The 26091-nt window shown below is 47.1% G+C and overlaps 2 non-coding genes across 2 annotated transcripts; one reads left to right on the top strand and one right to left on the bottom strand.

The window, feature by feature from the left end:
• Nucleotides 1-929: 929 nt before the first annotated feature.
• Nucleotides 930-1067, top strand: LOC119929386. The gene has a single exon (XR_005451512.1). It is a non-coding gene; the product is annotated as a small nucleolar RNA SNORA7 (small nucleolar RNA).
• Nucleotides 1068-13841: 12774 nt separating this feature from the next.
• On the bottom strand, nucleotides 13842-13979 carry LOC119929025. The gene has a single exon (XR_005451169.1). It is a non-coding gene; the product is annotated as a small nucleolar RNA SNORA7 (small nucleolar RNA).
• Between the last annotated feature and the right edge of the window lie 12112 nt (nucleotides 13980-26091).

Below are 26091 nucleotides of genomic sequence, written 5' to 3'. Positions count from 1 at the left end.
GAGGTAACTGAAGCTCAGAGAAGTTAAGTGACTTGCCCAAGGTCATACAGCAAACATGTTTTGGAGCCGGGATTAGAAACCATGACCTCTGATTCCCAAGCCCGTGTTCTTTTCCACTGAGCCACACTACTATAACTATCAGGGGAGAAGCAGCGTGGCTTAGGGGAAGAGCACGGGCTTGGGAGCCAGAGGACACAGGTTCTATTTCAGGCTCCGCCACTTGTCTGCTGTGTGACCTTGGGCGAGTCACTTAACTTCTCTGTGCCTCAGTTACCTCATCTGTAAAATGGGGATTAAGATTGTGAGCTCCACGTGGGACAGCCTGATTACTTTTTATTTACCTCAGTGCTTAGAACAGTGCTTGGCACATAGTAAGCGCTTAACAAGTACCATAATGATAATAATAATAATAATTATAAAACATCATTCTTCTTCCTGCTCAATTAATCAATGACATTTATTGAAGGCATTGTGTCTGCCAACTCAATGGTATTTATAATAATGATGGCATTTGTTAAGCACTTACTATGTGCAAAGCACTGTTCTAAGCGCTGGAGAGAATACATGGGGGCACTGTTCTAAGCACTGGAGAGAATACAAGGTGATCACGTTGTCCCACGTGGGGCTCACAGTCTTAATCCCCATTTTACAGATGAGGTAACTGAGGCACAGAGAAGTGAAGTGACTTGCCCAAAGTCACACAGCCGAGAAGCGGTGGAGTCGGGATTAGAACCCATGACCTCTGACTCCCAAGCCCGTGCTCTTTCCACTGAGCCACGCTGGGCAGAACACTGTACTAAGCACTTGGAAGGGTACAATACAACAGAATTGGTAGACACATTCCCTGCCTACCACAACCTTGCAGTCTAGAGGGGAGACCGATGTTAAAATAAATTTTGGTTACTTAAGTGCCAGGGTGCTGAGGGTGTCCCCTCTCATGATCACATCTGAAGAGTTTCTAGTTCTTTACCAGTCTCGGCTATGGGAGGAAGAGTCCAGCAGAGGCCTACCCATTCCATTCCTAGCTTGGCCAGTGACTAGCAAGTGGAAGGCAATCTGCTACAAGTCAAAACTCCCTTGTGCTGGGCAGCAGCGGCCTGGGAGAGAGTAGAGGGTGGAGACTGAAGTTTACTGCACAGACGGAGGCAGTGAGACGCCACTTCCATATTTTTACCAAGAAAGCTTGATCCATATTTTACAGTTGAGGAAACTGAAGCCCAGGGAAGTTAAATGACTTGCTCAAGGTCACCCAGCAGGCAAAGGTCAGGGCTGGGATTAGAATTCAAAGTCCTCTGACTCTAAGGCCCGTATTCTTTCCATTAGGCCATGCTGCTCCCCTAAGTGACGAGAAAAGCTACAGGAATTAGTGCGTAGGTACTGGGGTTCATTAGATGGGTACATAAGTGCCCCCTAAAATGGGCAGAGAACCGAGGGGAGCTCAGACTGTTATCCACTGGCCCCAACTCTCTTCTGTGGATGTAGAGGCTCTGCATCATACAGTAGACGCTCAGTACATACCTTTGACTGGTTAGGGGAACACTTCCTCGATCCATTTGTCAGAGATGCCAGGGCCCAGCCACTGGAGACAATGCAGACTCTATTGCACCCAGACAGCACAACAGATCATGAAACTCAGTTCTGGTCAGGGCTGGGGCCAAGTTTGGTACATGGAGGGGAGAGGAGAGGAGGGATAGTCCCTTCTTGGCCAATAGGAAGGAGGGATGAGAACAAAGTGAGCACTGAAAATGGTGAAAGGATTGAAAAAATCAGCCCCATGAGATGACTAAAGGACTTGGATTTTTTTAGGAAAATTTTTTTCTCCTCAAGAGGAGAAAAAGAGGACTTCCTGGTTGTGGGGTTGTTTGGGTCGTAATTAAGAGGATGTGACTCACTGAATTGTACCTCCATTGATGACACAGTGAGAAGAAATGGTCTCCACATGCAGCAGGGGAGATTTAGGTTAGTCAGCAGGAGAACTTTCCTGTGGTAAAGGTGGTAGAGAAGCAGTGTTGCTTAGTGGTTAGAGCCTGGGCCTGGCATCAGAAGGATCTGGGTTCTAATTCTGGTTCTGCCACATGCCTTCTGTGTGACCTTGGGCAAGTCACTTAACTAGTCGGTAAAGACAGAGGAGCCAGCGGGGCCAGTTTGGGTGAGGGGTGGCCACTGGCAGCCCCAGGAGGGCTTGGGAATGCGTCAAAACCTATTAGCTTGTATAATAATAATAATGATGACGATGTTTGTTAAGCGCTTACTATGTGCACATAGTAATAATACCATAGTCCTTCCCAGACTGAGCCCCCTCCCTCCTCTCCCCCTCCTCCCCATCTCCATCCCCCCCCGCCTTACCTCCTTCCCTACCCCACAGCACCTGTATATATGTATATATGTTTGTACGGATTTATTACTCTATTTATTTATTTATTTTACTTGTACATATTCTATTTATATTATTTTGTTAATATGTTTTGTTTTGTTGTCTGTCTCCCCCTTCTAGACTGTGAGCCCACTGTTGGGTAGGGACCGTCTCTATATGTTGCCAACTTGTACTTCCCAAGCACTTAGTACAGTGCTCTGCAAACAGCAAGCGCTCAATAAATATGATTGAATGAATGAATGAACTTCTCTGGGCCTCAGTTACCACAACTGTAAAATGGGGATTCATTCATTCATTCAATCGTATTTATTGAGCACTTACTGTATGCAGAGCACTGAACTAAGTGCTTGGGAAGTACAAATCGGCAACAGAGACGGTCCCTACCCAACAACGCGACAGGGGGACAGCGACTGCATCCAACCTGATTAACTTATATCAACTCCAGTGTTCAGATCTTGTCACATAGTAAGTGCTTACCATGAATGGTAATTATTACTTTGGATCTGGGGTAGGGGGAGTGTAGAAAGTCCTGACTCTAGGGTAAGCCTGGCCAGCATTTGGGAGGAGGCTGAGAAGGACTCTGGTCCAATTCTGTCTCCAGACCCACAGCTGGACTGCTTCACTCTCAGCTCTTGTTGTTGCTTCCTTTTCTCCCACCCACAGAGCATTGGTGGGTTTTTCCAGTTTGTTTTTGTGTTTCTAATAGTTCTGTTTTTCCCTCAACCTTCCCCTTCCTAGCCACCCCCACCAAGGTCCTCAGCTCCTCAAAAGTCTAGAAAATATAAGTATTAAATCAGGATTCCTGAACTATGTCCCTTCACTAATGGAAAGCCATCCAGCTCTGCCCCACCAATGGAAAAGCATCCAATCCCGTTCTCTAGACTGTGAGCCTGTTGTGGGCAGAGGTTGTCTCTCTTTGCTGTATTGTACTTTCCAAGAGCTTAGTACAGTGCTCTGCACACAGTAAGTGCTTAATAAATATGATTGAATGAATGAAAACCACCCAGAATTCCCAGTCAGTGGAAAAGCACCCAGCTCCTCCCCCTACACTCCAAAGAAAAGGAAGACCACCCAATTCCCCTACCAAAGGAAAGCCATTCAACACCCCTACCCATGGAAGACCATCCAATGCCCCTACCAAAGGAAAACCATACAGTTCCCCAGCCAATGGAAAAGTACCCAGTTCCTCCCCAACCCTCCAAAAAAAGATCATTGAATACCCCTACCAATGGAATACCAACCAATACCCCTATCAGTGGAAGACCATCCAATGCCCCTGCCAAAGGAAAGACATCCAACAACCCTATCAATTGAAGACCATCCAATACTTCAACTAAAGGAAAAACCATCCAATAACCCTACCAATGGAAGACCATCCAATTCCCCTGCCAAAGGAAAGCCATCCAACACCCCTACCAATGGAAGAACATCCAATACTTCAACTAAAGGGAAAACCATCCAGTAACCCTACCAATGGAAGACCATCCAATTCCCCTGCCGAAGGAAAGCCATCCAACACCCCTACCAATGGAAGACCAGCCAATACTTCAACTAAAGGGAAAACCACCCAATAACCCTACCAAAGGAAAGGCATCCAATACCCCTACTGATGGAAGACCTTCCAAGAACCCTACCAATGGAAGACCATTTGAACCCCCGACCTTCAACCTCTCTGTCCCTGTCTGGTCCTGCAGGATCTCTGCCTGCTGGGATCCAGGCAGAAGGGTCCCGATGGCTGAGATCAGGGAGGATGAGGATCTGTCACGAGGCAGAAGTTTCCTGGATGCTCCACAGACATCAAGTCTCTGCCTCGGGCTTAGCTCTGGGACTGGGGCTGGGCCCGGGCCGAGAGGAGGAATTGGGTTTCACCTCACTGCTCCTGGTTCCTTAAGCATCACCTGCCGCTGGAGGCTCTGACCTTGAATAAACCAGACCTGCTCAGGTTCCTGCCCAATGGGGGATGGGTGACCTTGTGACTCCCAGCAAATCCTGAATTAATTAATCACAGAAATCTGCCGGGTGCATGAACAGCCTGTTTCATTTGATTTTTGGTGAGCATCGGAGGGATTAGGGCAGGCGGGAGGTGGGGCAGCATAACAAGTGTCTCAGCTTTCACCTTCAGGAGAAACCCAAACTCTCCCCCAGCCATTTCCCATTCGCAACAATCCCTTGTTCTTACAAGCTGCATTATCAGCGGCAATCTTGTGGGGGACGGAGGGGTGGTGGGGATGGCAGGAGAGCAGGGGGACCAACCCGGCGACGCAGCCTGGCTCCAGGAGCCACAGGCTCTGCAGATTTGGTCTGCCCCACCCAGCTCTTTCCTCACCTGGTCCCTGAGAAGGATGTAAGGAGCAGGGCAGAGAAGCAGTATGGTGTAGTGGATAGAGCATAGGCCTGGGAGTTGGAAGGTCATGGGTTCTAATCCCAGCTCCACCACTTGTCTGCTGAGTGACTCCGGGCAAGTCACTTCACTTCTCTGGGCCTCAGTTCCCTCATCTGTCAAATGGGGATTGAGACTGGGAGCCTCGTGTGGGATAATAATAATAATAATAATTTTGGTATTTGTTGTATGTGCAAAGTGCTGTTCTAAGCGCTGGGGAGGATACAAAGTGATCAGGTTGTCCCATGTGGGGCTCACAATCTTAATCCCCATTTTACAGATGAGGTAACTGAAGCACAGAGAAGTTAAGTTAAGTTTAGGGAAGCAACGTGGCTCAGTAGAAAGAGCCCGGGCTTTGGAGTCAGGGGTCATGGGTTCAAATCCCAGCTCCACCACATGTCTGCTGTGACACCTTGGGTAAGTCACTTAACTTCTCTGAGCCTCAGTTACCTCATCTGTAAAATGGGGATTAAGACTGTGAGCCCAGCATGGGACAACCTCCTCACCTTGTATCCCCTCCCAGTGCTTAGAACAGTGCTTTGCACATAGTAAGCGCTTAACAAATACCATTACTACTATTAAGTGACTTGCCCAAAGTCACACAGCTGACAAGCAGCCGAGCTGAGATTTGAACCCATGACCTCTGACTCCCAAGCCCATGCTCTTTCCACTGAGCCACACTGCTTCGCTAACTGTGCACACAGAGTACAGTACTAAGTGCTTGGGAAAGGACAGTATAACAATATGATGGGCATATTCATTCATTCATTCAATCGTATTTATTGAGCGCTTACTGTATGCAGAGCACTGTACTAAGCACTTGGGAAGTACAAGTTGGCAACATAGAGAGACGGTCCCTATCCAACAGTGGGCTCATAGTCTAGAAGATTCTCTGACCACAATGAGCTTACAATCTAAAGGGGCTGGGTGTGTCCAGCGAGGGGCTAAGGGTGTCCAGAGAGGGGCAGGGGGTGCCCAAAGAGGGGCTAATAGAGTCCAGAGAAGGACAGAAGGTGTCAATAGAAGGACAGGGGGATAGGGACCATGTCCAAACTGATTGGGAGGCCTTCCCAGACTGAGCCCCCTCCTTCCTCTCCCCTTCCTCCCCCTCTCCATCCCCCCACCTTACCTCCTTCCCTTCCCCACAGCACCTGTATATATGTATATGTGTTTGTATGTATTTATTACTCTATTTATTTATTTTACTTGTACATATCTATTTATTTTATTTTGTTAATATGCTTGGTTTTGTTCTCTGTCTCCCCCTTCTAGACTGTGAGCCCACTGTTGGTTAGGGACCGTCTCTATATGTTGCCAACTTGTACTTCCCAAGTACTTAGTACAGTGCTTTGCACACAGTAAGTGTTCAATAAATATGATTGATTGATTGATTGATTACCGTGTATTTACCCCAGAACTTAGAACAGTGCTTGGCACATAGTAAACACTTAACAAGTACCAGAATAATAATTATTATTATTATTAGAGAAGGGTTCTGACCAGCCAGGACCCCACTGCTGGGTGTCTCAGCTGCCGGCTTTGCTTCCCACCATGTTGTAAAGGTTGCTGGGGGGGGTGTCCAGAGAGTCAATTGATCGATCAATTAATTGCATTTATTGAGCGCTTGTTGCACACAGAGCACTGTACTAAGCGCTTGGGAAAGGACAGCATAACAATATGATGGATGCATCCTCTGATCGCAATGAACTTACAATCAAAAGGGGCTGGGGGTGTCCAGAGAGGGGCAGGGGGTGTCCAGAGAGGGGCAGAGGGTGCCCGGAGAGGGGCCGATAGAGTCCAATGAAGGACAGAAGATGTCAATAGAAGGACAGGGGGAATCCAGAGAGGGGCAGGGGCATCATCCATAGAGGGGTAGAGGGAGCCCAGAAGTGGGCATTCAGAGAGGGGTGGGGGCCTTCTAGCATTTTCTGTCAGGGGCACCTTCCTCCTCCAAAAGGCTCATTTATGTTTCTCCCCCCTCTATTGCTCCCTTCTCTGAACCTGAGAGGGTCATGCTCTCTTGACCTTGCTTTGAGCAAATATAACTGAGCCTGGTCAGTCCTAAGGAGTCCACCACCTTCAGGTCAGGCGTCCTCTCTCTTCTGACCTTGACCTTCCTGTGGGAGAGCCTCTGCCCTTACTAATTCATTCATTCAATCGTATTTATTGAGCACTTACTGCGTGCAGAGCACTGTACTAAGCGCTTGGAAAGTACAAGGTGGCAACATAGAGACAGTCCCCACCCAACAGCAGGCTCACAGACAACAAAGCAAAACATGTGGACAGGTGTCAAGTCATCAGAACTAATAGAATTAAAGCTAGATGCACATCATTAATCAATCCACAGATCAAATACCATTGATGAATGCCAGCAGAGAGCAGGGTGTATTGGAGATTAGGCCCACAGTGAGTCTAATGCAATTAGCAAACACACTGGAGATGGGATGTTGTCAGTCTGGCTTTGGGGTACAGTATTATTACCTTATTACATCATGGTGGGCTTCCTGGAAGAGGTGGACTTTAAGATGCATTTTGTCCAAAGCATGCACATAGCTTATATCAGTCAGTCAATCAATCAGTGTTATTTTTTGAGCTGTTACTGTGACTAAGCGCTTGGGAAAGTACAATACATCAGAGTTGGTAGACACTTTCCCTGCCCACAAGGAGCTTACATTTTACATGAGGATGTTGGCATACCTGATTGTGGATGTAAGCGCACCTGGCTTTGTGATTGCCCAGGCACTTGGCCTAAATCTCCCCAGCCCCATTAGGGAAAAGATTCCATCTGAAATGTGCTTTCTGAATTTTCCCTCCAGCTCTATGCTTGGGATTAAATGACCCTGCTGACAGCCCTATTCCCCTGCACCCATACCCCTAAAATACGTGGCACGCTAACAGGACGGAGTGCCAATTTGATAGGTTTCCTTCTCAGCATCAAATGAGCCATACAGGCCAGGGGGAGGGCAGATAGGAAAAAAAAAAGAATTATGCCTGTGCTTATTTCAAAACTAGCTTCCTCTAATGGAGTTTTAATGCAATGTTTTTTGGTGTATTTCTGACCAAATTCCTCACTCCGTGTCCAGGTCGCCTTCCTTCCTGCCGGGAGGTTAGGGGGGCTGGGAGCCTACGTCCCCCCTGAACTGCCCAGAGGTGGGATGGGGTTGTCTCTGGGACACAAGATCACGGTGATGGGGGTTGGTGGTGGTGGGGGTGAGGAGGGGGAGACTTTCCCCGACACGGTCTGGTCTCTTTTGCGTCCAGTGGTGGTAAGAACCGGGGAAGGGAGGGAATGCACTGGATGTCCTCACTGCAAAAGAGCTGCCGGCTGTCTTGAGCACGCAGAAAGCCAGGCCATTGTGGCTCCTGAAAAGACAGGGATTTGGCCCTGCGATACAGTGGGAGACAGAGCGAGGCTTTATTATATTTCCTTTTTAATTACATTTTCATCAGCAGAGCCACAAGTGGAGCTTTTGTTGCTGTCACCTCAGGAGGGGCTGTCAGCTTAGGCAGAGCTCTGTGGGGGGCATGGAAGGGTGGGGGTGGGGTCACGGGGGAGCTGCATGGAAGCCACTTCCATTCACCCCCACGACCCAGCACGGTAACAAAGCTCCTGGGGCAGGTGGGGCGGGGAGGCCGGGGCTGTGGCTGAGGGAGGGAGGGAGGAGCTGAGCTGGAGCTCTGAGGAGAATGTCCCTCCACCGAGAATGTGGGTTGGTCCAAGTGTTACCCTCACGAAGGAGGAGGGACGGACGGACGGGAGGAGATGGAGTGGGCAGTCAGCCCTCCAGCTCCGAACGGCTGCTTTAACTCCTTTCTGCGCAGGGTCCAGAGATCGGGTTTGGTTGGGAGGTTCCAAGGACCTGGGCCAGACACTGGCCAACCCTGAGCCCCAACTCACCTGAACCCACTAGGCCAGGCACTCCTGAGCCGTCTAGGTTGGGCACAGCTCAATCCCCTTGACAACCACTCTAGGCGGGGTTGCCTTTCAGACAAACCCATTTGTCGACTTACAGCTGTTAGAATTTGGAGCCCCCAAGGTGGGCCGGAGGGTCTTCCCCCTGTGGGATCCAGTCGAGAAGAAGACCGGATCCCCTCCACTCTCTAGGGCTTGATCAGGAGTTTCCCAGCTTTCAGAGACAAGGAGGTGGTGTGGTGCGGGGGAATGTCCCTGGGCTGGGATCCCCAGACACATGGGATCTAATAATAATAATAATAATGGTATTTGTTAAGCACTTACTATGTGCAAAGCACTGTTCTAAGCGCTGAAGGGAGGTACAAGGTGATCAGATTGTCCCATGTGGGGCTCACAGTCTTAATCCCCATTTTACATATGAGGGAACTGAGGCACGGTGAAGTGACTTGCCCAAAGTCACACAGCTGACAAGCTGTGGAGCTGGGATTAGAACCCAAGTCCTCTGACTCCCAAGCCTGGGCTCTTTCTTTGGGGGTCCGCCACCTCAGGCCCTGGGGCCTCAGTTCCCAGAGGCCTTGGAGATTCCAAGATGAAGCTCCCAGCTCCATTCCTCCTCCCTCTCTAAACCCTCTCTGGGTAGGGAATGTGTCTGTTCATTGCTTTCAAGTGCTTAGTACAGTGCTCTGCAGACAGTGAGCATTCAATAAATACAATTGACTGACTGGGATCTGCTGACTGGTCTGCTTTGGGACCTTGGGCAAGTTACTTAACTTCTCTGTGCCTCAGTTCCCTCAACTGTAAAATGGGGATTAAGACTGTGAGCCTATGTGGGACAGGGACTGTGTCCAACCTGATTAGCTTGTATCTACTCCAGTGCTTAGAACCATGCCTGCACATAATAAGCACTTAACAAATACCATTATTATTATTATTATCATTATTATCTGCTACCGCGATGCAGGTGATCCTGCCTGGTCTTACTGAGAATACATAGACCCCAACTCAGTGTGGCTTAGTAGATAGAAAACAGGCCTAGGAGTCAGAAGAACCAGGGTCCAAAGAAACTAGAGAAGCAGCGTGGCTTCGTGGTAAGAGCCCGGGCTTGGGAGACAGAGGATGTGGGTTCTAATCACGCTCCTCCACTTGTCTGCTATGTGACCTTGGGCAAGCCACTTAACTTCTCTGGGCCTCAGTTACCTCATCTGTCAAATGGGGATTAAGACTGTGAGCCCCACGTGGGACAACCTGATGACCTTGTCAACCTTAGAACAGTGCTTGGCATGTAGTAAGCACTTAACAAATACCATTATTATTATTATTATTAATCCCTGCTCTGCCACTTGTCTGCTTTTTGACCTTGAGCAAGCCACTTCACTTCTCTGGGTCTTATTTTATAATAATGATAATAGCATTCATTCATTCATTCAATCATATTTACTGAGCGCTTACTGTGTGCAGAGCACTGTACTAAGCACTTGGGAAGTACAAGTTGGAAACATACAGAGACGGTCCCTACCCAACAACAGGCTCACAGTCTAGAAGGGGGAGACAGACAACAAAACAAAACATGTGAACAGGTGCCAAGTCATCAGAATAAATAGAAGTATAGCTAGATGTACATCATTAACAAAATAAAATAAATAAAATAGTAAATATGTACAAGTAAAATAGAGTAATAAATCTGTACAAACAAGCATTTATTAAATGCTTACTCTGTGCAAAGCACTGTTCTAAGCGCTGGGGAGGTTACAAGGTGATCAGGTTGTCCCACGGCGGGCTCACAGTCTTCTTCCCCATTTTACAGGTGAGGTAACTGAGGCACAGAGAAGTGAAGTGACTTGCCCAAAGTCACACAGCTGGCAATTGGCAGAGTCGGGATTTGAACCCATGACCTCTGACTCCAGAGCCCGTGCTCTTTTCATTGAGCCACGCTGCTTCTCTAAGGAGTTCTCATCAGCCGCAGGGCCCTGCCAGCAGAGCAGGGGCCTACGCAGACAGAGGAATGAACCATGGCCTCAGGATCGTATCTGGTGACCGAAGGTGATGGCTAAGGCAGAACTGGAGCTGTATGGGGCCTTGCTCAGAAAAAAACCCTGGCTTTAGGGGCAGACGATCTCTCACTGACCTTTCTGACCATCATAGTCATCCCCTCAGTGCCCTGCTTTCCATGCCCGGAACCCAAATCTGGAGCAAGCCACTTAGGCTCCTTGCAAAGGCTTCTGAGTAGGGGGAGAGGAGAATTTCTCTGGCCATGGCCACCCTACCTGGACAGATCCACAAAAGGGACCACGAGGTCCTAACAGCTGTGAGTGAAGAAAGGCCATCCGTGCCCCAGCCCGGCACTTGGACTGTCTGAAGTAAAAGACCCCAGAAGCCAAACTTCCTAATCTGTTCTGTCTGCGCCGCTCCCGTCTCTCTGTGGAGAGGGAAGCAGCTGCTGTTTTGCTAAAAATTTGCACGGGTACTTAGGACCAAAGGCTGGAATGAAGAGGTTAAAATGTTTCTCATTTCTCTGCCCGCGGTCACCCACTCTGGTAATCCCTCCACCCCAAGTGAAGAGTTCAGTGGCGGCGGCGATGGTGGCGGTGTGTTTCAGCTGTCTCTCCCAAGCCCGCGGGCTCGCCGGACGGTCAGCCCCTGTCACTCAGTTCTGCCCCAGCCTCAGGCCCGCCTGCCCCTTTGGCTGCAGACTCGGGAGCATTCCCTCCGAAAATCCGGCCGACAGATGAAGAGCAGGAAGCCAGCCAGGTTCCCATGGCAAGAGCTCTCGGAAGAGCAGGCGGCTCTTCCTGATGCTGCCCTGGCTGGGACCGTGGGGCGGGGCTGTGTCGGGCACCAGCTCTGGGAACTTCTCTGGAGCCTGGCCCAACCTCGGCGTAGGGTCCTTCTGCCCCTAAACCGCCCCCCGCCCTGCCACCTCTGCTATATCTGGGATTCAACCACTGCCACATCTGGGATTCAATATGGCCTAGTGGGCAGAGCATGGGCCTGGGAGTAAGAAGGACCTGGGTTCTAATCCTGCCTCCACCTCTTTTCTGCTGCTGTTGGGTGACCTTGGGCAAATCGCTTCACTTCTCTGGGCCTCAGTTGCCTCATTTGTAAAATGGGGATTAATAATAATAATAATGGTGACATTTGTTAAGCGCTTACTATGTGCAAAGCACTGTTCTAAGCGCTGGGGGGGGATACAAGGTGATCAGGTTGTCCCACCTGGGGCTCACAGTCTTAATCCCCATTTTACAGATGAGGTAACTGAGGCACAGAGAAGTTAAGTGACTTGCCCAAAGTCACACCGCTGACAAGCGGCGGAGCCGGGTTTTGAACCCATGACCTCCGACCCCCAAGTCCGTGCTCTTGAGAAGCAGCGTGGCTCACTGGAAAGAGCCCAGGCTTTGGAGTCAGAGGTCATGGGTTCAAATCCCGGCTCCGCCAATTGTCAGCTGGGTGGCTTTGGGCAAGTCACTTAAACTTCTCTGTGCCTCAGTTACCTCATCTGGAAAATGGGGATTAAGATTGTGAGCCCCAGGTGGGACAACCTGATCACCTTGTATCCTCCCCAGCACTTAGAACTGTGCTTTGCACATAGTAAGCACTTAACAAATGCCATCATCATTATTATTATTATTTCCTCTAAGCCATGCTGCTTCTCATTAAGCAGTCTTCTGGGAGCCCCACATAGGACAAGGACTGTGTCCAATCTGATTAGCTTGTATCTAACCCGTTGCTTAGAACAGCGCCTGGTACATAGTAAGCACTTAACAAATACCATTAAAAAACAAAACTAAACTAAAAAAACCCAAATACCACAATTATTATTATTACTGTTATTAGACACAAGTTAATCAGGCCAGTTACAGTCCCTGTCCCACATGGGGATTACAGTCTAAGTAGGAGGGAGAACAGGTATTGAATCCCCATTTTACAGTTGCAGAAACTGGAGAATGGAGCAGTTTAATGACTTACCCGAGGTCACACGGCAGGCAAGGGACTAGAACCCAGGTCTTTTGTTTCCCAAGCTCATGCTCTATCCACTAGGACTCACTGCTTCTGTCTTCCTATTGATCACCACATACACCCCCAAGTTTCCACTCTTCAATGCATCTTTCCCTCCAGCCAAACAAGCCATCTCTCCCTCTGTCTCTCCCACACCCAACCCAATGCCTTCTCGCTTGCCTTTCCCTCACTTCAAACTCCCTTCCAAGGTATATCTACCCCTTCCTTTCCTTCAACATCCACTTCCAAGGCTACCTATAACCACTTCCCAGGCTCCCTCCCTCAGGGAGGATGTCCCCTGGCCACTGTATCGAACATACTGGGCCTCTGGGAACTGACTTTCCAGTGGGGTTCAAGTAAGCGTTCAGGGATCAGTCTCTTTTCAGATCTGGTTTTTCTTACCTTATATTTACCCCAGTGCCTAGAACAGAGCTTGAAATATAGCAAGTGCTTAACAAAAAACATAAAAAAAGAGGCTTCTGATGAAATGAGAGAGTCGGTCAAAATCGCGGTTGAGAAAGGTGACTTTAACTAAGGATTCTGGCCTATCTGAAGTGGATGGACTTTGGAAGTTGGGAGGTGCTGGCTAGAAGTAATAGTGATAATAGGAGTAGTAGTAGTAGTAGTAGAGAAGCAGCGTGGCTCAGTGGAAAGAGCACGGGCTTTAGAGTCAGAGGTCATGGGTTCAAATCCCGGCTCTGCCAATTGTCAGCTGTGTGACTTTGGGCAAGTCACTTAACTTCTCTGTGCATCAGTTCCCTCATCTGTAAAATGGGGATTAAGATTGTGAGCCCCACATGGGACAACCTGATCACCTTGTATACCCCAGCGCTTAGAACAGTGCTTTGCACATAGTAAGCGCTTAACGAGTACCATCATTATTATTATTTTTAGTTGTATTTGTTGTGCGTCCACTTGGGAGCTACAGATAAAAGAAGTGATAAATTTCCTGCCCACAAGAAGCTTACTCTCTAGTCGTTGCTGTTGAGTTGTATCCAACCCATAGCGACGTCATGGACATATCTCTCCCAGAACGCCTCACCTCCATCTGTAATCATATCCATAGAGTTTTCTTGGGAAAAATATAGAAGTGGTTTACCATTGCCTCCTTCTGCGCAGTAAATGAGCCTCTGTCCTCGACTCTGTCCCATGGCTCTGCTGCCCAGCACAGGTGAATTTTGAGTTGTAGCAGATTGCCTTCCACTCACTAGCCTCTGCCCAAGCTAGGAATGGAATGGGTAGTCCTCTGCTTGACTCTCCCTCTTGTAGTCGAAACTGGTAAAGGACTGGAAACTCTCCAGGTGAGACTCTGAGAGGGTACTCTCTAGTTAGGGAAAGAAATATAGAAATGCTTTCAATTAGGCTAGTCAAAATATATGATTGAATGAGCATATATTTATGACAACTGAGGATAGGTATAAATGAATTCCCAAGTGCTGGAGTTGAATTCATTCATTCATTCATTCATTCAATTGTATTTATTGAGTGCTTATTGTATGCAGAACACTGTACTAAGAGCTTGGAAAGTACAATTCAGCAATAAAGAGAGACAATCCCTGCCCACAAAAGGCTTACATGATAGGTTTAGATAGTTCAGGGTGTTGAAAAATTATCTGAGCAAGGCTTTGTAGAGATGATGGGATTTTAGGAGGGATTGGAATGGGTGTGGGGGGATGCTGTGGTCTTTAAGAAGTTGTGAGGGAGGCAATCCTATCTCTGGCTTTGAGTTGGCTTTGAGTAGGAAATGGAAGTATCGGGGGAGAATTGGCAGGACTTGGATGAGGAAGGAGAAGAAGAATGAGGAGTTGAAGGCAACTCCAAGGGTCTGTGTGGGGAGGCAGGGCTACCTCCACCAGAGGTCCAGAAGCAGAAGGGGGAGGAGAATGAGATTCCAGAAAACAAGGAGGAGTTTGTTATGAGGAGGAAAAAGGATGCTGCAACACTTTAAGGAGCCTGATTCTACCCACTCCTATGGGGAGGAGGCACTGACCATTGGACTCCTTTTCTGTTCCAGTGACTCCACCTCTCACCCCTCAATGGTCAACAAACCTCAAGACTTCCAAACGCTGAACACAGAGGGTTTCCTAGTTTCACTGAGGACTGACAAAGTGGGAATATACTTGATAATAATAATTAAAAAAATGGTGGTATTTATGAAGTGCTTACTATGTGCCAAGCACTGTGCTAAGCACTAGGTCAGATACAAGATAATCACATCAGACCCAATCCCACATGGGGCTCACAATCTAAGTAGCGGGGAGAATAGGCATTGAATCCACAGTTTACAGAGGAGGAAACTGAGGCACACAGGTTAAGTGACTTGTCCAAGGTCACAAGTCAGGCAAGTGGAAGACCTGTCACATGCTCTTCCTCTAGGCTTTCAGTAGAGGCACAACTGAGAAACTGTGTAACTGAGAGGCTGGGATGAGTGTGGTAATAATAATAATAATAATAGCATTTATTAAGTGCTTACTATGTGCAAAGCAGTGTTCTAAGCACTGGGGAGGTTACAAGGTGATCAGGTTGTCCCACGGGGGGCTCACAGTCTTAATCCCCATTTTACAGATGAGGTAACTGAGGCACAGAGAAGTTAAGTGACTTGCCCAAAGTCACACAGCTGACAACTGGCAGTGGATTCTCCTTCACGGAGGCCAACACCATTAGGCTCACCAACAGTATTTTCTGAGGCCTATGGAGTATTTGTGCTAGCAGAAAAAGCCATAAAATGTACCCTCTGGTAGTTTATAATCCGATATGGGATGCAAAGGACACTAATTGCCAGATGCTTAATAGGTAAAAAGACCTGCATTGTACTCTGCTAAGCGCTTAGTAGAGAGCTGTGCACACAGCAAACACTCAACAAATACCACTGAAAGAAAAACCAATCATCACTTTAATCACTTCCTTCCTGTAAGAGCTCATTTTAAGAGAAGCAGTGTGCCTAGTGGATAAAGTGTGGGCCAAGTCAGAAGGACCTGGGTTCTAATCTCAGCTCTGTCACATGTCTCCTGGGTGGCCTTGGGCAAGTCAATTAACTTCTGTGTGCCTTGGTTACCTCATCTGTAAAATGGAGATTAAGAGTGTGAGCCCAGTGTGGGAAAAGGACTGTGTCCAACCTGATTAACTTGAATCTACCCCAATGCTTAGAACAGTGCTTGGCAAATAGTAAGCACTTAATAAGTACCATAATTATTATATACTATAATAACTCCATATATACCATATATACCTCCATTATATACCATATATACTTCCATTATATACCATAATGCATCCTCCCCACAGGAGTTGGTGGAATCAGTCTCCATAAAGTGTTGCAGCATATACCATAATTATTATTGTTATTATTATTATCATTAATAAAACACTTTAGTACAGTGCTGGCCTCCCAGTAAATGCTCAGTGAGAGCCACTGATTGACAAAAAGTGTGAGAGATTGGGGCAGGGAGCCATGAGAAAGGTTCATTTGGGAAAAACAAACTGGAGTGTAGCAGGTGTAGACAATGGATACTTAGTTAAGAGGAAGACAACGGAGAGAGAGCTTTGAAGTCAATAATTAGGAAGTCATGTGGTTTACCCTTCTCAGGATCACACCTGGAGAGTTTCCAGTCCTCTACCAGTCTCCACTACAAGAGGGAGAGTCAAGGAGAGGCATACTCATTCTATTCCTAGCTTGGGCAGTGGATGGTGAGTGGAAGGTAATCTGCTACGAATCAAAACTCAGTGTTCTGCACACAGTAAGTGCTCAACAAATGCGATTGAATGAATGGGAGAGAGTCGAGAGTGGAAACTCAAGTTTACTGCGTGGAAAGAGGCAATGGTAAGCCACTTCCGTATTTTTACTAAAAAAGCTCTAAGATTTAGGTGGGGCATTCTGGAAGAAATGTGTCCATGGTGTTGTTATGGGTTGGAGATGACTCAGTGGCCTAAGACAGAATGCACTGCATGTAGTATGTGCTTAATAAATGCCATAAAAAAGACAAGATGTGGCTTAGTGGATAAATAAATGTCATCATTATTATTATTATAAATACGTGTCTGGGTTCCAGAGAACCTGGGTTCTAATCCTGCCTCTGCCACCTGCCTGTTGGGTAACCTTGGGCAAGATACCTAACTTTTTCGTGCCTTAGAGAACTCAACTGCAAAGTGGGAATTCAATTTCTGTTCTCCTTCCTACTTGACTGTGAGCCCCATGTGGGAAAGGGATGGCGTTGGACCTGGGTAACTTACTTCTACCCCAATGCTTAGAGCAGTTTTGCTTCATAGTAAGCATTTAAGAAATACCATAAAGGGGGAGTTCTTGTTTTATGTGAAAATGAAGGGGTGACCTTTGTTGTTGTTGTTTTGAGGAAGGGAGGGATGTGTTCCGAATGGCTTATTCAGAAGGCAGAAGTGCAGCTGTCTGTAGTAGTGAATGAACGGAGAAAGACTTGAGGTGAGGACCAGCAGAAGGGAACTGCTAATTGCAGGGAAGCAGCACAGGTTTGGGAGTCAGAGCTCATAGGTACAAATCCCAACTCCACCACTGATCAGCTGTGTGACTTTGGGCAAGTCATTTAACTTCTCTGATCCTCAGTTCCCTCATTTGTAAAATGAGGATTAAGACTGTGAGCAACCCATGGGACAACCTGATCACCTTGTAACCTCCCCAGTGCTTAGAACAGTGCTTTGTACATAGTAAGCACTTAATAAATGTCATTGTTATTATTATAGTAATCTAGCTGGGAGCTGGAGAGGCTTTGCACCAGGCTGCAGGCTATAAGAGTGAAGAGGAAGACCTTGGGTGAGTCACTTAAACTCTCTGGGCCTCAGTTTCCTCATATGTAATTTAGGGATAGTGGTAACTGCCTCTCCCTACCTCAAGGGATGTTGGGAGGATCAAATGAGACAAAATAAGTGAAAAGGCTTTGGAATAATAAAGGACTATACAAGAAGCATGGCACTTGTAATAATGTAATTGTAATAACCAATCAGTCAGTTATTTATGGTTGAATGCTTATTGTGTGGAGAGCACTGTACTAAGCACTTAGGGGAGTACAATAAAATATGTGGTCATAAATGTTTCCCTCAAGGCGCTTGCAATCTTGTTGGGGGCGAAGGACGCTATAATAAATAACAAGTAGTAAGTGAGGAAGAGGAAGGAGAAAAAGAATGAGTTAGACAACAGCCTTAATGAAGTGATTGGTTTTGACAAGATTGTTTCTGTGATAAAGGTGAGGCTGCTTTGGACATGAAAGGAAAATTAGGAAATAGGAAGGTGAGGCATTAAGTTTTGGACTCTCTAAGATTCCCAAAGCCTGGAGAGACAAAGTACAAGGGGATGTTCTCCGAGGCTTCCTATTATCACCATCAGCAACATTAGTGCTATTTATTGAACACTTACTGTGTACTGAGCATTTTAGTAAGCACTTGGGAGAGTACAGTACAACAGAGTTGGTAGCATGTTCCCTGTCCACAACAAGCAGGGCTCTGGATTCTCTCCTGGTTCTGGGTTCTGGGCCTAGGATAGCAGCTACCATAATAATAATTGTGGTACTTGTTAAGCACTTATGTGCCAGGCACTGTACTAAGCACTGGGGTGGATATAAGCAAATTGGGTTGGACAAAGTCCCTGTCCCACAAGGGGCTTCCAATCTTAATCTCCAACTTACAGATAACTGAGGCCCAGGGGAGTTAAGTCACTTGCCCCAGGTTGCTGGACATTTGTGGGAAGTGAGCACCCCATGGCCACAGCTGCTGATTCTCTATCAGCCATTCCCTGATTAAGTCCTCCTCTCCTCTTCTCCCATTCTCTTCTGCATTGCTCTGACCTGCTTCTTTTATCCATCCCTCCTTATATCCCCACAGCATTTAAGTCCATCTCTAATTGATTTATTTACAGTAATATCTGTCTCCCTTTCTAGACTGTAAGCTCATTGAAGGTAGGGAATGTGCCTGTTTATTGTTATTTCATACTCTACCAAGAGCTTAGTAAAGTGCTCTGCACAGTAAGTGCTCAATAAATATGAAATGGTTATGGCTGCTTTCCAAATTCAATGTACCAGTGTTCAGATCCTGTCTTCCCCCTCAGGTAGCCTACAAGGAGAATTCAGGTCACTGGGTCCAAGAGAAAGAGTTTATACGGCCTCCCAGGCTTTTGGCATTCTTTAATGCTGATGATTTCCTTGTCGCCCTTTGCCCTCCTGGTTCTTGCAGGGGGAGGGAACCAGGCACAACCCAGAACAGTGCCAACATTCATTCAATCAATCAATCAATCAATCAATCGTATTTATTGAGCACTTACTATGTGCAGAGCACTGTACTAAGCGCTTGGGAAGTACAAATTGGCATCACATAGAGACAGTCCCTACCCAACAGTGGGCTCACAGTCTAAAAGGGGGAGACAGAGAACAGAACCAAACATACCAACAAAATAAAATAAGTAGGATAGAAATGTACAAGTAAAATAAATAAATAGAGTAATAAATATGTACAACCATATATACATATATACAGGTGCTGTGGGGAAGGGAAGGAGGTAAGACGGGGGGATGGAGAGGGGGACGAGGGGGAGAGGAAAGAAGGGGCTCAGTCTGGGAAGGCCTCCTGGAGGAGGTGAGCTCTCAGCAGGGCCTTGAAGGGAGGAAGAGAGCTAGCTTGGCGGATGGGCAGAGGGAGGGCATTCCAGGCCCGGGGGATGACGTGGGCCGGGGGTCGATGGTGGGACAGGCGAGAGCGAGGTACAGTGAGGAGATTAGTGGTGGAGGAGCGGAGGGTGCGGGCTGGGCAGTAGAAGGAGAGAAGGGAGGTGAGGTAGGAGGGGGCGAGGTGATGGACAGCCTTGAAGCCCAGGGTGAGGAGTTTCTGCCTGATGCGCAGATTGATCGGTAGCCATTGGAGGTTTTTGAGGAGGGGAGTAATATGTCCAGAGCGTTTCTGGACAAAGATAATCCGGGCAGCAGCATGAAGTATGGATTGAAGTGGAGAGAGACACGAGGATGGGAGATCAGAGAGAAGGCTAGTGCAGTAGTCCAGACGGGATAGGATGAGAGCTTGAATTAGCAGGGTAGCGGTTTGGATGGAGAGGAAAGGGCGGATCTTGGCAATGTTGCGGAGCTGAGACCGGCAGGTTTTGGTGACGGCTTGGATGTGAGGGGTGAATGAGAGAGCGGAGTCGAGGATGACACCAAGGTTGCGGGCTTGTGAGACGGGAAGGATGGTAGTGCCGTCAACAGAGATGGGAAAGTCAGGGAGAGGACAAGGTTTGGGAGGGAAGACAAGGAGCTCAGTCTTCGACATGTTGATTGATATGTTCAATCATATTTCAAACATCCAGTCAAAGCAGAAGGCTGCTCTGAGGCTCAGCTCCTGAGGCTCCAGGCTCACTAGAACCTGAGTTCTACTCTCCACTCTGCCATTTATCTGCTATGTGATCTTGGGCAAGTCCCTGAATAATAATAATGGCATTTGTTAAGTGCTTACTATGTACAGAACACTGTTCTAAGTGCTGGGGAGGATACAAGGTGATCAGGTTGCCCCACATGGGACTCACAGTCTTAATCCCCATTTTACAGATGAGGGAACTGGGGCACAGAGAAGTTAAGTGACAAAGTCACACAGCTGACAAGTGGCAGAGTGGGATTTGAACCCATGACTTCTGACTTCCCAAGCCCTTGCTCTTTCCACTGAGCCACCCTGAGCTTCTCTGTGCCTGTTACCTCATCTGTAAAATGGGGATGAAGACTGTGAGCCCCACCTGGGACAGGGACTGTGTCCGGCCCGATTACCTTGTATCTACTCCACGGTTTAGAGACAGTGCCTGGAACATAGTAAGCGCTTAACAAATACCGCATACCACTGCTGAGTCTGCACGGAGATGGGGCCCAACTCCAGGGGTCTGAGGCTTTTGGGGGTGGGTGGCTCAGAGGAGATCTCTCACCTCCCGGCCACTATTTACTGGCTCTCTGAACCTGAATACATGCTCCCAAAGGCCCAGGCCAGGGCACATTTCAAATGCCACAGTGAAGTAAGTAACCGGGCGGAGGCTGTTTGGGGAGCTCCTAGCTGAGCTGGCAATATTAAGATGTTGCTGGGTTATTATTATGGCCACTCTGGGGCAATAAATTCCTGGGCCCTGAGTCACGATAAAAAGACTTCGTATTTACTTTCCACCTTTCTACCCCAGGGCTGTGAGCTCTGGACACTCATGACATCATTTCACCTCTCCCCTCTCCTGGCAGCAGGTGACGAGGTTGATCCCATTTTACAGAGGTGGAAACCAAGGCACCACGAGTCCAAGAGGCTCTGGGCATGTGGGAGATAGAGCTGGAGGTAGGGGCCACTGGTAATAATACTAGTAATAATAATTATTAGAGATAATAATGATGTTATTGGTATTCTTAGAGTGGGAGCATAGCCAGACGGATAGAGCACGGGCCTGGGACTTGGGTTCTAATCCCGGCTCCACTACTCACCTGCTGTGTGACCTTGGGCAAGTCATTTAACTTCTCTGTGCCTCAGTTACCCCATCTGTAAAATGGGGATTAAAACTGGGAGCCCTTTGTGGGACAGGGACTGTGTCCAACCTAATTACCTTCTAAGTACCCCAGAGCTTAGTACAGTGTCTGGCACATAGTAAGGGCTTAACAATTACCATTTTTAAAAAATTGATATTTGTTACAATATGCCAAGCACTCTACTAAGCGCTGGGATACGTATAAAGTTAATCAGGTCAGACAGTCCCTTTCCCACATGAAACTCAAAGTCTAAAGAGGAGGAGGAGGGAACGTAGGTCCTCTGATTCCAAGGCCAGTGCTCTTTCCACTAAGCTACACTGATCTCCTGGCTCTTCGTTCTGGGATGAGAAAACAAGTCCCTCTGACCTCTGCAGCACTAACCCCTTCTTCTTACATCCCTGGGATTCTTTGTCCCATTTTTGTGCTGGAATTTTCACTTCCAATCTCCTGCAAGGGGAGATGGAACTCCAGCGTTTAAGCCTGCCTGGCCCAGGCCAGTGGATTGGGGGAATACACTCTTCTAATAATAATTATGGTATTTGTTAAGCACTTACTATGTGCCAAGCACTGTTCTAAGCACTGGGGTAGATAGGAAGTTATCAACTTGTCCCACATGAGGTTCACAGTCTTAATCTCTATTTTACAGATGACATAACTGAGGCACAGAGAAGTTTAAGTGACTTGCCCAAAGTCACACAGCTGACAAGTGGCGGAGCTGGGATTAGCACTCACGACCTCTGAAGCCCGTGCTTTTTCCACGAAGCTTCGCTGCTTCTCCTCTTAGAGTAGCAGCAAGGCCTAGTGGAAAAAGTACAGGCCTGGGAATCAGAGGATGTTGGCTTCTGTCGCTTACCTGCTGGGTGACCTTGGGAAAGTCACTTCTTTTCTTTGCCTCAGTTTTCTGCACAATGGAGATTAAATACGTGTTCTCCCTCCTACTTAGACTGTAAGCCTATAGACTGTAAACTTGCTTTGGACAGGAAATGTGTCTGCTTATTATTATATTGTACTCTCCCAAGCACTTAATGCAGTGTTCTGCACACAGTAAGTGCTCCTCTCCGTCCAAACTGCTACCACGTTAGAACAATCACTCATCCTATCCTGAGTGGATTACTACATCAGCCTTCTTTCTGACGTCCCAACCTCCTGCCTCTCCCCTCTTCAGTCCATACTTCACTTTGCTGCCTGCATTATCTTTCTACAGAAACATTCAGGGCATGTCACCCCCCTCCTCAAAAATCTCCAGTGATTGCCTCTCAACCGCCGTATTAAACAAAAACTCCTCACTCTCAGCTTCAAAGCTCTCCATCACCTCGCCCCCTCCTACCTCACCTCACTTCTCTCCTACCACAGCCCAGCCTGCACACTCCGCTCCGCTGGCGCTAACCTCCTTACTGTACCTCGTTCTCTCCTGTCTCACCCCCAACCCCTGGCCCACATCCTACCTCTGGCCTGGAACACCCTCCCTCCTTAAATCCACCAAACAATCACTCTCCCCTCCCTTCAAAGCCCTACTGAAGGTGTACCTCTTTCAAGAGACCTTCCCAGACTAAGCTCCTTTTCTTCAGCTTCCCCTCCGTGCCACATCACCTCGACTTGCTCCCTTTGCTCTTCCTCCCCTCTTCTCGCCCCACAGCACTTACGTATATATGTATCTATAATTCTCTTTATATTGATGCCTATTTACTTGCTTTGATGTCTGTCTCCCCCCTTCTAGACTTTAAGCCCATTGTGGTCAGGGATTGTCTCTATTGCTGTATTGCACTTACTACAGTGCTCAATAAATACAATTAAATGAATGAATGATTCCCATGTGGGACAGGGACTGTATCCTATTTGCAAATGCTTAATGATACTACTAATAATTATTATAATAATAATTATAATAATTAATTACTAGTAATTAATACTAGTAGTACTAGTATTACTAGTAATAGTGCTACTAGTACTATTAATTACTAGTAGTAATACTAGTATTACTATACTAATACTAGTATAATTAGTATTATACTAATAATAGTATTATTATACTATAATAATAGTATATTATTAATATACTAATAATTAGTATATTGCTAATTACAAATATAATAATAATATTATAAATATTATGGTATTAAGCACTTACTATGTGCAGGCACTGTACTAAGTGCTGTGGTATAGACAAGCAAATCAGGTTGGACCCAGTCCCTGTCCCACATGGGGCTCACAACCTCAATCCCCTTTTTACAGATGAGGTAACCGAGGTCCAGTAAAGTGACTTGCCCAAGGTAACAGAGCAGACAAATTGCAGAGCTGGGATTAGAACCCATGACCTTCTGACTCTTAGCTCCATGCTCTATCCACTATGCCATGCTGCTGTATCTACTCCAGTGCTTAGTACAATGGTTGGCACACAGTAAACACCTAACATATACTCAAATCCCGGCTCTGCCAATTGTCAGCTGTGTAACGTTGGGCAAGTCACTTCACTTCTCTGGGCCTCAGTTCCCTCATCTGTAAAATGGGGATGAAGACTGTGAGCCCCTCGTGGGAACAACCTGATTACCTTGTACCTACCCCAGCGCTTAGAACAGTGCTTTGCACATAGTAAGTGCTTAACAAATAACAACATTATTATTATTATTATTATTATAATTATTGTTCTCCCACCATAATTACCCTGAGTCCCCAGTGTGGAACCAATAAGAATCATGACCTTAACTGGGTCCGTTCTGTGTTTCTCCCAGGGCCCATTCCCAGCTCCTTCTGCCCATATAGAGACCCTTCCCCTGAAGTGGGGGGAACTTGAGTTCTGGAACCTGGAATCCAGAGTTGGAGAACTAGCTGAGTGTGAGGCCTTTCCCTCTCTGCCCCCCTGGGGAGGGCATGAACCCCAGGATGGAGGGGAGAATTGAGTGGCCTGTAATAAAACCCCCAATTTCATGAAGGTGAGAGCCAAACTTTCTTACTTATGTGCTTCAGAGGGTGAGATCGGTGTTTATTCTGAATCCTATTTCAGGCTTTAATTCTCACACTTACAGGAAATTAGAAAATTCAGAGCAATTCAGCTAGTTGTTCCAACATGCAGTCAGCGGAGAGGCTGATATTTCCCACAGCTGTGAAGAGGAGGGCTATGAAGGAGTTGGGGGACAGAGCAGAGGGAAGAGCCTGCTTCTCCCCTCTTCTTGGGGATCAGGGGGGCAGAGGAGGAAGAAGAGGTGGAGGGGAAAGATCCCACAACTGGCCACCCCCAAAACCTGAGGTGTGAGAGGAAGGTTGCTGAATTGGTGCTTGCTTGCCTGGTAAACCAGCAGGAAGGGAGAGAGTAGGGTTATCTGGGGAGGGGAGAAAGACCCAACCATCCTACAAGGTGGTTCAACTTCTCTGTAGTCTCAGTGCCACCTGTCTTCACCCCTAGCTTGCCCAGGCAGCTTGCAAGCAGCTGATTAAATAACTGCTGTATTTGTTAAGCTTTTACTCTGTGCCAAGTACTACTCTAAGCACTAGGACAGATATGAGGAAATCGGGTCAGACACAGTCCCCATCCCAAAAGTATAGCTTTCCGTACAAGGTGGCAAAATCACTGATGTTCTTGGGAGCCACAAGTGGAGCATTCCAGAGGCTGGGAGAGTTGGAGACAAAAAGGAACTCTCATACAAAATGGAGAAAGTTGGGCTGAACCCAGTTCCACTCCACACTTGTTCGCATGGAGTTGCCTAGAGCCCTTCTTTAGCAAGCATCCTTTCACTGCCTACCATTTAAGAAATCACTCATCTAACTACCTGCTTCTCCCTCCTCCTAGCTGTGAATTATTTCTGTGATGGTCTGCTCTATTAAATAGTAAGCTCCATGAGGGCTTAGGTTGTGCTTATTAACTCTGTTGTACTATATAAAAACACTTAGCAGAATGACTGGCACACAGTAGGTGCTCAATAAACACTATTGATTGACTGACTGAAGTATGTGTAAAAAAGTTGTGTGGCACAGTGGACCACAAGTTGAATGAGGCTGGGAATTAGCATGGCCTAGTGGAAAGAGCACGGGCCTGGGAGCTAGAGGTCCTGAGTTCTAATCTCAGGTCTGCCATTTTCCTGCTCTGTGTCCTTGGGCAAGTCACTTAACTTCTCCGGGACTCTGTTTCCCCATCTGTAAAATGGGGATTCAATAACTCTTCTCCCTCCTACTTAGACTGTGAGCCAGATGAGGGATAGAGATTATATACAACCTGATTATGTTGGATCTACCCCAGTACTCAATATAGACCCATAGTAAGCACTTCACAAATACCATTATTATTAGATAAGTAATGTGAAAGTTCTGCTGAAAACCAAAAGTGCAATACAAATTCAATTTACCCTTGTTCCAAGGATTCAAACTTCCCTTTCTGAAAAATATTGAATTGCAGGGGTTCAGGGATTCATGACTCTGGCTATGGTTTAGAAAGATTCAGTGCTGCTCAGCTCCTGCTTTGGGCAGGTCAGGAGAGTTAGTTCCCAGGGTCTGGGCAGATTTACTTGAATCATCACTTTCACTGCATAATTACCCCACCCTGATTTTCAAGGAAGAAATGAAAGCTTCTTGTTTTGTACCACATAGAGAAGCAGTGTGGCTTAGTGGAAAGAGCATGGGCTTGGGAGACAGAGGTTGTGGGTTCTAATTCCTGCTCTGCCACTTGTCAGCTGTGGGACTTTGGGCAAGTCACTTCACTTCTCTGTGCCTCAGTTCCCTCATCTGTAAAATGGGGATTAAGACTGTGAGCCCCTCGTGGGACAACCTGATCAACTTGTATCCTCCCCAGTGCTTAGAACAGTGCTTTGCACATAGTAAGCACTTAATAAATGCCATTATTATTATTATTATTATTAAAATTGGGATTAAGACTGTGAGCCCCACATGGGAACACTCGATAACCTTGTATCTACTTCAGTGCTTAGAACAGTGCTTGGCACATAGT

The sequence above is a fragment of the Tachyglossus aculeatus genome, chromosome 5, assembly GCF_015852505.1.
Source record: "Tachyglossus aculeatus isolate mTacAcu1 chromosome 5, mTacAcu1.pri, whole genome shotgun sequence".
Taxonomy (NCBI): Eukaryota; Metazoa; Chordata; class Mammalia; order Monotremata; family Tachyglossidae; genus Tachyglossus; species Tachyglossus aculeatus.
This window is presented reverse-complemented; position numbering and strand designations above follow the sequence as displayed.